The following is a 13,234-nucleotide window of genomic DNA, read 5'->3' as shown; positions in this document are numbered from 1 at the left end:
ACAAAAAAAAAAAAAAAAAAAAACTCATCTTCTCCAAATACCACAACCTCTCCACCCCACGTACGAATTTATCTTCTCCAAAACACCCTTGCCGCCTCTTCATTTTGTACACCATTAATAATATTTTTTTTCAAGCAAATCATAACACCATTAATCCTTTCAAGCACATTTTTTTTCAAGCAAATAATAACACCATTAACATCATCATCATCTCAATCATCTTCCCACTCTTGATTTGTTCCTTCCTCTTTCGCCTTCCACTCTTGATCTGTTCCTTCCTCTTTCGCCTTCCACTCTTGATCAATTTCAAATTCCTCAAATTCGTTATCATCCTCAAACAGATTCATTTTCACGTCTCCACTTGCTGCCTTTGGTTGCTCTGTTGTCATTAGATATTGTGCAAATTGACGATTAATTGTTGGCTAATTTTGTAATGAACTATGAGATTGGAAATTTTTTCTTGATTTTCCCTTTCTTCTGTTAATTCGAGAAGAGGAAATCATTTTAAGAAGGGAATCATTTTAAGAAACAAGAATTGGTTAAAATCAACACAAGAAAAAATTAAGCATTCTTATTTCTTGATTTAACCATTCTTTTTTTTTTATTTCTTCTTCTTAAAGAAGTAAGATTCTTGATTTAACCATTTTTTTTTTCTACTCTGTTAGTTTAATCAATGAAAGAAAAATTAGCATAAGGATGTGTTAAGAAAAGGAAAAAAATGGTCGAACGTTAATGGATTGAAAGAGTGAAGAAGAAAAGAGAATAAACATAAATAATTACAAAAATACCCCTCAAACGCGCTTTCAATGCGTGTGTCACACGTCCATTCAGCAAAAAGTGTCAAAATGACACACTTTATACCTACTTGAGGTGTTAAAAATGAACAAAGTCCACTTGAAATGTCTAAGTAAAAGATCGTGCCAAATTTAGGCGGCCTTTTCTTATTAGTGTCAATCTTTCGAATATGTACATGTGCATTTCTGTATGAGGGGACTTAGTTCACCTGATAACATATTCAACAAATAGCATTAAGTAGCAATGAATAGTGAGCTGATTTCACTTTTGGCAATCATCAAACCTATATGCATAGGCTCCTATTTTGCAATAAGTTTTTCTTTTTTTAATCATAACAAATAATACACCATATGGACTTAATTAACTATCCACACTTACAACTTCCCCCTTTTGATATGATTGAAAATAGGCAATCAAAGAACCCGATAAGCATATATTGAGTGCAATATTACTTTCAACTCGTGGATACACTTAAGCAACACTACCCAATACACTTCTACTAATAATCAATTCAGTTAATTAATCAACTAAATAGAGACACCACAAACAAGACATATAGAGAGTGAACTTGCATAAGTAGACATGTACCAATTTAAACAAACATGCCCTAAATCAAAAATATTTTATAACATGAGTATGATGCTGAAACAGAAGCACCAGAAAATGAGGACAGAGACTTGTAAGGGGACAACTAAAGTTGGGAAGAAGAGATGGTGACGTGCTTGTCTACGAGCATCAACAATTTGTGAAAACGCCGCCTATTGTGCCCAACTACCTCAGTAGTATTTTCTCCTTAAAACACAAGATCTCCTCCTAGGCTATTTTTTAGGCCCTCCTTCAGCTAAACATTTTATTATTTGAAGGAAACAAAGTAAACATTGGAAAGCAGGTCCAGCATGCAATAGGTTTAGGGAATCGCTATGGACCTGGTTATCTTCTAAACTATCATCTATCCTGATGGTCTCCTAACCATCCTCAGCGCCTATATAGTTGTGATTATAGCTATTTTTATCTATGCTTCATTAGACAAAAAACTCTTCTTCGTTAATTTCGACCATTCTTATGTTTCTAGTAAAAGGTTGACGAACAATTTGGGCAACACTCTGTTTCTTATACTTTTAGACTAGACCACCTGAAGATCCTTAAGTTTAGTTCCAATCATAAATATAGATGTAGAGACTGGGTTTTATGGACCTGGTATTAATGAAGAAAGTATGGTACTGAGGTAGATCAGGCTCCCCAATATTTGTGCAGGTTGGTTTTGGGGATGAGTTCCTCTTCATCAGGGTAATCCTTCAAAAAGTTTTTGGGAGCAGAGGAGTTCATTGTCAAAGAGAGTTCTTGATTTTCTTGAAAGATATGATTTCCTTCTTTAAATTTAATGTGTCATAACATATATGACACAGATTCAGTGACATGATCAAAAAATAAAGACTATCTACATTTTTTCCGCTAAAACAAAAATAGGGTAGAGAGAATGAGGGTGTATTAGGTTCACTAGTGCTTGAGTTCAATAAAAGAATTGAGATATGAAGAAATAACATCTAATGTTTCATTTCTACAAGTCAAGATTAGGAATCTTTGTGGTGTAATAGAAAAATTAGATGATGTTATTCCTTCATATCTCAATTCTTTTTTTGAGAACCAGTTTACTAGTGTGCCTTTAGAACCTGCGCAATCTACACTATAAAGACCACTGATTGTTCAAGCTTACTCAAGAAGGCAAGAGACCAATGATATATATCCTACATCAACAACTTTGTCGTCAAATCCTTCTCCACTTGATCATTTAGAAAATTTTGACCTTCTTAATTCTCTTCGTAAAGGTACACGTTTGGGCGAATCCACATATTTCATAACTAACTTTATTTCTTATGAACACTTATCTCCTACAACTAGTTGTTTGATTGACTCTCTAGATTCTGCCATTATCCTTAAATTAGTAAAAAAAAAAAAAAAAAGTCTTGAATCATTCTAGATAGCATGATGGAATGCTTGAAGAGATACACACTTTAGATAAAAATCGCACTTACAATTTAGTGGATTTATCCAAAGAAAATAAAGCAGTAGGATGCAAGTGGATCTTTGCAGTCAAAATTAATCTTTATGGTCTTTTCACGAGATTTAAAGTTAAACTTGTGGCTAAAGGGTATACTCAGAACAGGGTGAGTTAACCTGATACTTTCTATATTGTAACCAAGCTCGCCTATGTTCACTTGTTTATTACATCGACTACTTCTCATTATTGACCTTTACATCTTTGAATATTAAGAATGTGTTTCTTCATGGTGATCCCACGGAGAGGTATATATAGAGCAACATTTGGATTTGTTTCTTGGGGAAGGGTGGAAAAGTTTTTCATTTGAGAAAATCATCATATATTCTAAATTAGGTCCTCATGTCTGATTTGAAAAAGTTAGTGATGCAGTTCAGAAATTTGTGTCGAAAAAGAGCAAGTGTGGTCACTTACTCTTTTGCAGACAATCATCGACTGGTATTATTCTTCAAGTTATTTATGCTGACAAAATTGTTATTACATGAGATAATTGTGCAGGAATTTCTTTTTTGAAGAAGTTTTTACACGTCAAACTTCATATCAAAGACTTGGGACAACTAAAATAATTCTTGAATGTAGAAGTAACAAGAAGCAAGAAAAGAATTTGGGGAATATTGCCTTTTGAGCCTACTGCTTTGTCTAGCGATGAGTTGAAGATTAGGGGAGCAAGAATAAGTTGAATTTTGTAGACCTTATCAAACCAATTATTTTGTCTCAACGAGGAAAAATATACTACAATAAATGTGATATTTAGCTACAATTTTTTAGCTACGATATAGAATTCGTTACTAATTATTCACTTTTAGTGACAAAAGTTACCTTTCGTCGTTAAATACATGGGTCACATATTTTTAGTGACAAAATATAAATTTTCGTAGCACAATTTTGTCCTCTAAAGTGTCCCGCCAAAATATGAATTGGAGACATTTTATTAAGAAACATTAGTCACGAATTATGTGTTATCAGTGACACATTATTTCGTCACTAATAGTTTATCTAGTTTGTGACAAATCAACTTTTTGTCTTAAAACTAATTAATTTTTGGACACAAAAATATTTTTTCACAAAAAATATGTTGTTACAATAGTGACGAATTATATTTTGTTGTTTAATGTTGTAAGCTTTAGCCATAAATTTTATATTTACTTGTGACATTAGTTTTTGTCACTAATAATATATATAATTAGCGACAGTCATTTTATTGTCTCTAATCAATCTATGATTTAGTGACAATAAAAAATTATCACAAAATTTGAAAGGTATAAATAGCAACGACTTTAAAATTTGTAGTTGAATAATTCAACTATTTGCAACGAAAAAAATTCGTAGCAAAATATAAAATTTTCTTTGGCTACTATTGTTAATGATTACAAGTAGAGCAATGTATTATGTGGAAAAGAACAAAAATGATATATCAGATGGCCCAAGAAGCTTAGAAAAGTTTTTAGCCTCTTTAAAATAGTTTTATTCCGTATAAAACAATATCATTACTATATAGAAAATATATAACTACTATATGTGTATGAAAATGTATTATGTGCAGAAAAAATTGTATCATTTTTGTACACTAATGTATACAACTATTTTCATCATAGTATAGAAATTGTATCAATATGTATATGTATGAAACATGTATCGTATATAATGAAACTGTATCGTTGTTGTATAAAATATGTATCTCTATTTATATTTAAAAAATGCATTATAATTGTATAATTTATGTATAATAAATGTATAAATTCTCACTAATTATACAGAGATATACAATTAGTATACATGTATTATACATATTTCGGTATACTAATTTAACCGCACGTGCCTCACACGTATAATATTTGATTATTTAAAATTAAATAATTTTGTCTATTGTAAATACTTTTAGTGACATGTAAAAATTCCAACTCACTTTTCGAAGATCCTTCACATTTTGATATTATAATATAACTATAATCATATATTTTAGTATAAGAACATATATATTTAACCACCAGATGTTTCAAGTGATTGATCGATCATCACTTTTGTGTTTGAAATGTAGTATCTCTTTCCCTTGCTTTTAGAGGCTAAGAGAATGCATCAATTTGAACCATATTTGTGGCATGATTATTTTTTATTTTTTTCTATATTTAAATTTTTTTCTTGTTTTTAAAGTCAAATCTTTACCAAATTATCGATTACATTTTTATTACGTACTTAAAATATTTAAAATTTGGTACTTCTTTGATTTTTCTAATTCTAATGTTTTTATATTTATTTCTAGTTTTTCAAATCTTCTTAAAATCAAATTTAGTTGATTTAGAATTGTTAAACTAATAAAAAAAAATTTAATTATCATTAATTCTAATAATTTCTAATAAGAGAAGATTTTACCATAAATATATTTAATTAATTTTCTACACTTAAATACTAAAAAATTCATTAATTCCGATGACTTCTAATAAGGAAAATTTTTACCATAAATATATTTAATTAATTTTTAACACTTAAATATTAGGGAAAATGAAAAAAATAATTTTTTTTAAAGAAAAAACTTTTAATGAAGGACAAAAAGTTCAAACTATATTTCTAACGCACTTCACACTTTTAATTTATTATGGATTATAGATAGATTATCGATATAGATATAAATTATAGATTATAGATTTCCTGAACACACCAAGTATAACAACAACATCCTATTCAATTTTACTATTTTCCTCATAAAATTTTAATTTAGTTATTAATTTTAATTGATAAGTACTTTGAGATCAGCTAATATTTTTTAAAAATATTTCATAATTAAAATATTGTGTCGGGGCATCCAACTAATATTTTTTAAAAATATTTCATAATTAAAATATTGTGTCGGGGCATCCGTATCCTAATATAAAGAGAATAAAATTAGTTGTAAGAAAATTTTCCCAATTAAAATACCTTTCATGTTAATTTTTTCTTTTTATTGAAACATTTCATAGTTAAAAAATTATGTTGGTCATCTGTATCCTAACATAAAGACACTACATTTAAAAGTGAAAAGTTGTGTGCAATGAAAATTTTGCCGTGGAGCATTTGATGGAGCAATTATAGCTATTTAGTATATACTAGTTTATACGCACGTGCGGTGCACGAGTATCCCTAATCATGTTTAAATTTAAGATAACAACAATATGCAACACAACAAATTTCTACAATTATGCATAGGACATACAACAATAAGTTAAGTAAGAAAATATGAATGAATGCAAGAATATTACTTGAATCAAAACTAAAATAAGAAAAAAAAATAGAAGCAAAAAGTCGAGAATCAAACTCACAATTGATAATAATAAGTTTACAAAATAATAATAGCATATGGTTCTTCCTATCTATAATTAGAAATAATAAGTCACCAAAATATAATAGAGTATGATTCTTTTTCTTGAACTTGGTAACTTTAATAATAGAGTATGATTCTTCCTACCTATAATTAGAAAACTACCCTAAACGGCTAATAGAAAAATAATAATATGATTATTCCACCTATAAGAAAATCCTAAAAGGAGAAAACAATATTTTAATTACATAAACATAGTAATTTTTTGGTAAGTATTAGTTGTCATATATAATATAGGACTTCATACATATATAATTTTATTAAAATAAGGAAAAGTTTTACTGATAAATATTTAATTGATTTTTAAGTTTTAATTCTTAAATATTACTAGAAAATAGCAAAAAGAGGATCTTGTCTATTATGAAGTTATTTAATGAAGGGTAAAAAGTTTAAACAATATTTTAAGACCTTTTCACACTTTTAGTATAGTATAGATATAGGTATAGAAGTATAGATAGAAAATAATTTAATTATTGTCATAATAGTTTGAATTTAATATCAACTAAAAGTTGTTAGTTTTTACCTTATTTAAATTATATAATTTAGGACTTTCAAATCAAGGAATATTTTGTATTGACTCTTACCTTATTAAAGGACTCTTACATTATATAGAAACAGGAAAAAAAAAAACACTCTGCTTTTCTAATCTCTCACTTTTTGCTTTTCTTCATCTTTAACAGGAATATAAGCAAAGTCATGCCACCAGGAGTACGTATATATAAACAAAAGACACTTACTGGAGAAACTATTTCAGCTACTCAATCTATGGATGAGACAAACAAAAGTACTCCTACAACTATTACAGATAATACCATACATGCAAGATTGATTAAACTAAGTTATTCGGTACTTATGGATGAACTATTATTCACCCAAATAGGAATGCCCTTTACAATGTTGTCTACGTTACACTTAACTGTGGTGAATGTTTTATGCACTTGATTCAGAACTGAGAGAGTAATCTATATTATATGCTATTGTTGCAAACTTTGTAAATTATTAGAGATTTTCAAATAGGGATAATTACGGTCCAACAGTTTGAGGTGAACTAGTTTATGATAGCTGGAAAATAGATAGTTTGTTATATTTAAGAATGATATACATATATTATACATATAATATACATATAATTTATATATTCAATGTAGAGATTTTTTATATTTCTATCGTATATAAATAAGTTAGATAGAATTGTACGTGTTGGTAAGTTTCCTTTATAAATATCGTTAAGCCTTAATGGTCGATGAAGACTTTGGACTAAAGAAAAAGTGCTAGAAATTCACTTATTTTGGAGTAATAATAAGTAAAATTGACATTTCCCCTTTTTAATTGTACTATTCGTCGCGTTAATCTGTTATAAAGTTGAGGATCTACTAAAGATAATCTCTTAATCCCATAAAAAATAAAAATAAGATTTGCATACACTCTATCTTCTCGACACCCTAATTGTGAAATAAAATCAATATGTTGTTGTTGTAATATTAGTAGTCATGTTAGTAGGTGAGCTACTCATGTAGTAAATTGAAATACCAGGTGATTGATAGTTATTAATTATATGGAAGATGCATATTTGTTCCTTCAAGATTGGATTAATTATTTAAGCAGGGAAAGGACTAAAAAAGAAAGAAAGAATAATCTTTTCAGTGATTTTTTATTTTGGAGAGGAATAATTATGGCTTTTTCATGTAATCATTATGAGAACGATGATTGTAATATATAGCTTATGGACAAATTGATTATGATTAATGCGAAATAGTTTGTTATGCTTTCTGCGGACAAAATAACTTGATGGATCCTCGTACTTGTCTGAATTTATAAAGTGAACGTTTCTACTTAGCCTTTTGTTATCTAAACTCTTCAACTTATCAAAAGCAAAAATTTTGGTTAATGGCAGTTGAATTATTTTCATTCAGAAAGCTTAGTTCTTTAATTTGGGTTATACTAGTTTTACCTAAAAGATTGTATCTTGTTTGGACTCTGATAACTAGGTTGCTAATACCTTAATCTCAGACTAATTGGGGTGGACTACATGAATGAAAAATTTGGGGTCATTTGTGAAAGTCAATAATAATCAAATGAGTATCCTTTAGGAGGAAAAAAAAGTTCTTTTGTTGAAGTTGCACTAAATTAAGAAAGGGAAAATTTGGGTTGATGGTAGTCAAATGATATTCATTTAGAAAGATTAGTTCTTTTAATTTGTGGCTATAGTATTATCTTGTGACTAGTGGTGTTAGTTTATTTTGCATACTATACTAGTTTATAAGCACTTATGTTTTTGTGTTTGTTATACTGTTATCGGTCCTAAGTCGGGGGGTCTATCGAAAACAACATCTCTACCTCACCTGAGGTAGTGTATTGGTCTGCGTACACTCTACCCTCTCCAGACTCCACTACGTGGGAATACACTGGGTATATTATTGTTATTTAGTGAGTCAAATTTTTAATTACTATGCAATTGTGGTAGTGTATATATCACTATCTGCAACTGACTTTTTCTACTCAGATGATACAAGTAGAATTAAGAAGCGTCGAGGAAAAACTAGGGGAAAAGGTCTTGAAAAGTTGAAGAGGACTTTGGAAAAAAAGATGGTAATAGATATTCTAGTTAGTAAGGGAAGGCGAGTTAAGGCGGTCCAGTCATCAAAACTATCAAATGAGTTGGGGATAATTGCATGAAATTTTCTTACGCTTCCAAACAAGTGGAAAGAACTAACAAAAGAGGAAAAAGATGTTGCACTGATTAGATGTCATATAAGATTTTTTACACTTTTTAATCTTGTAACATTGATGATAGTATCCTTTTAATACGTCAGAGATCTTAATTTTTATGTTTATCTCCTTAAACATTTTCTCCAGGAGAAGTTTGAAATTAATTTGGATGAACATTACATCAAAGATAGTTGCGAAGATATCCTCAAAAATAGGAGTCGCCAGTGGCGTCATAAATTAAAAAAGATATTTGAAAGTGCACGTTCTAAGGAAGCTGCTCGTAAAATTGAAGTACCAGAACTGACACCCAAAAATTGGAATAAACTTTGTGACATGTGGTCAGATCTGGAGCATAAGGTGACCTATATTCAAATAAATATGCACTTTATTTATTTCAATGTTATTTAACTTAATTATATATGTGTTTTCTTTGTAGAAGCGATGTCAAGCAAAAAAGATCAATCGATCAAAGCTAAAATGTAATCATATAATGGATTCGAAAGCATTTGTAGTTGCTCATGCTGAAATTGTAAGTCATATATTTTTTTGTTTTCTTGTTAATGGTGATTTAGTGATGAAATTATTGTGAATACCATTTTTTTTATCAATGAGTACTAGATTCACCTTTTCTTACTTCGTGGAGCAAGCTAACTTTATTGTCATTCTATGCAATCATTTTTTTCTAACTTTATTGTCATTCTATGCAATCATTTTTTTATAGGGTGAAGAACATGAAGGGTGGAATCAGACAAAATTAACTTCTACAAAAGCACTCATTACTCGACTGAAAAAGGCTGGTCATCTGAACAAGTTGAAGCTAACTATGTAAGAAATTAGATATTTTGATCGCATATGCAAATATGATTTACTTATTGCTATCATAACATTAATAAATACTTATTTTTTTGCATAATAACATGAATGATTTGAAATATCTATATACATCAGAGAGTCAACCATGACTATTGATGAAATTGTGGATGCTGTACTTGGTAAAAAGTCACGATACATAAAAGGTCTTGATTATGGTTCGAAACCTGACATTACTAGAGCAACACAAAGAAGAGCGGCAGAGTTAGAAGACTCCATTAAAAAGGTGAAGGAGAAAGCTGCTACTGTCCAACATGATCCACAGAAACATTAGATGCAGCTGAAGTCCTGGTAGAAAATCAACAATCTCAAATAACATCGTTAAATTCTCAATTGGAAATTTTATTAGCGCGCCAAGATGATAGTTTGAAACAAATGCAGCATTTTATGAGCTCGTCCCAGTCAAGGTTAGAATTAGTATAGTTTAAATTATAAATTTTATCATAGTTTTTTTAATTAAATTAGATAAAAATTTGTAGCATTTAGCCCCTAACTATATTTTCTTTTCATGATACAGTGATCATTGAACCTTATCAAGTTATCCTTTGAGATACAATGAATAACTACATAAGAATATCATTGTTGTTGTAGTATATCATGATATCATAACATATGAATTCTAATCTTAAAATATTTTTTTACACAGGTTGTGAAAGGTAGAAATCAAGACTAGTTGCTACAAAAAATGTTTTTGCAATGATCTTTTGAGAAGAAACCTCCATTTTATTATCTTTGTTTTGTTAATGTTTAGTATATCTCAATTAGACTTTCAAGTTGGATGAATTTTGGTCAATGTTGATTTTTATTTAATCGTATCTAGTGAGATATTATCTCATGAATGTCATTTTAGCTGTTCATCTCATGAATGTCTTTTTAGTTGTTCTTGATTAATATATGACATTGTTTTTAATTTTTTTTGCTATTATCTTACTTCTTTTAGTATGTTTCTTTTTAATTTGTATAACACTCTTTGTAATGAAGTTTAAGATATTTATATATGATTTTAGTTTCAAATTATGAAAACCTAGCCAGCTAAATACAAATGGTTGTGATTAGTCACAAAATATTTTGTATGTAAAAGCTTTACTTTTACCTTCTAAAACCGTCACATATTCGTCATCAAATTACAACATTTGATGACGAGTAAATTTTGTCCCTAAATAGACCACTTATTACCTACAAATTAACTTTGTATTTTGTGACAATTGCTATCGTCACTAATTATGACATATTCTAGTGACAAAATTTTTTCGTAGGTAAAAAAAGTATTTTTAGTGACGACGTGATCGCTTTCAGCTACAAAATAATAAGAAAGTTATGTTGTCACTAATTTATACATTTAGAGACAAATAGAGAATGCATATATAAAAGATAGTATTTAATGACGAAATAATTTTTGTTCTGCGACGAAATACATAGAAGATTAGAGACAACTTAATTCATCACTAATTCAAATAAACAATTAGCAACACATCAATCTCGTCGGCATTATAACTCCTTTAGTGACAAAAAAAATACTATTACCTACAAAAAATATAATTTCTATGACGAACAAGATCGTCATAAATGCTACGCATTTGGGGACAAGAAATGTTTTCGTCATTAATGTAAGGCTATTTAGTGACGAAGCACTAAGTCGTCTCAATATACATTTAACGACCCATGATTTAGGGACGAACGGATGACGATTATATTTTCGTCACGAAAGGTATTTTGTGACGAAATATGATTTTTTATGACAAAATATTTCATCATGTTGTAGCGAATAACCATTTATGATACTATAGAGATGAAACCTATGAAATATAGCATTGGTATACCTCCGGTGACATGGACTAAAGAAGAAGTGTAGAAGATGAATGTATTAGAGGATTTTGCAATTGGCATTTGTTGCTAAGTTCTCTTATGGTTGGCTGCAATTAGAATATATAAGGACTCAAATTCCAAAACAATGTAAGATTAAAGGATATTACAAAAATGGGCTTTTAAGAAATAGACATACTTTGATGCATTTTAACCTAATGGAGATTATGTAAACATATTGTCAAAAATGTTTATTATATCACTGCGAAGGATGGTGTGGCATGTCAAATGAGGACACTCATTTATGATGCAAATTTGCACCTGATGTGGAAACTACTGCTAGCCATGGCTTGAATTTCTTTCCTAGACTTACAACCAACCTTTCTTTTAAAGGAATTATTGTTTTTATTGGTATCGGAAGTTGAAAATCTGTCATTTGGATATACGTATGATTAATAAAAATATCCTAGTTGTGTGAGAGTTAAAGTCCAGGTTGACCTTGCTATTAGGTTACCTCAATGCATTGAGATAGAGGTGGTGAATAATACAAAAAAAGAAACTAGGGTGCAGGCAATTAAGATTCATATGACATGTTGCCTAAATATTGTCACACTTTTAAACTACAAGGGCATGCTGAAGATGAATGTAGAAGTTTACATTTGAAGTTAAGATTTAAAGTGATGGAGAACAACAGTGAAGGCAAAAAACAATAATGAGGAGCATTGATATGCCCAAATTACAGCTCTCCTAACAGAGTCTAAGTGGTCGTTGTCAAATATATAACCTAACTAGGTTGGGATCGAATCCCACAGGGAATATGGTGTTAACTAAGTCATATGATTATTAATAGACTATTAATCAAAAGTTTCCAAAAATAAAAGGGGATTTATATTGTTAACAAAGATTGTTCAGAGTGTACTCAGTGTAAGGGTGTTAAGTGGGCCGGGCCGGGTCAATCCAGAATCAGCCTGTGAATTTTAGTTTGTTAATGGGTCATCCGGATCCGGGCATGGTTAAATGGGCAGGTCCGATTTCGGGTCCAATAGTAATTTTTTTAAAAATAACCCTGAAACGGCCCACTTAACCCAACCTGGTCAAACCCACCGAAACCTGATCAAAATCGGTTAAAAATTCGATCAAAACCGGTCAAAAATAAAAAATAAAGTTTTTCTCCAATATACACTATATATACCCACCTATATGCATTTTAAATACGTTAAACAATATATATACACTATATATATAGTATATACTACATTAGAATTTAAAAATTATATACACATATACACAATTATATATGTAATCATGTATACGACTATATGTTAGTTAAATATATATATATATATATATATATATATATATATATATATATAACTCTAAATAAAACATATACTACAAGATATATACTACAATATAATGATATATATAATAATTTATAAAGCATATACACATGTATACATTAAATATATACGTCTATAGAAGATATATACACATATATACGTATCATTCAATATATATGTACTACTTTAAATAAAATATACTACAATACATATATACTACAATAAATACACACACTATATATATAGTTATATACTAATTTATAAAACATATACACATGTTTACGTTAAATATATACGTCTATAGAAGAT

The sequence above is a fragment of the Capsicum annuum genome, chromosome 8 (genome assembly GCF_002878395.1).
Source record: "Capsicum annuum cultivar UCD-10X-F1 chromosome 8, UCD10Xv1.1, whole genome shotgun sequence".
Lineage (NCBI taxonomy): Eukaryota > Viridiplantae > Streptophyta > Magnoliopsida > Solanales > Solanaceae > Capsicum > Capsicum annuum.
This window is presented reverse-complemented; position numbering follows the sequence as displayed.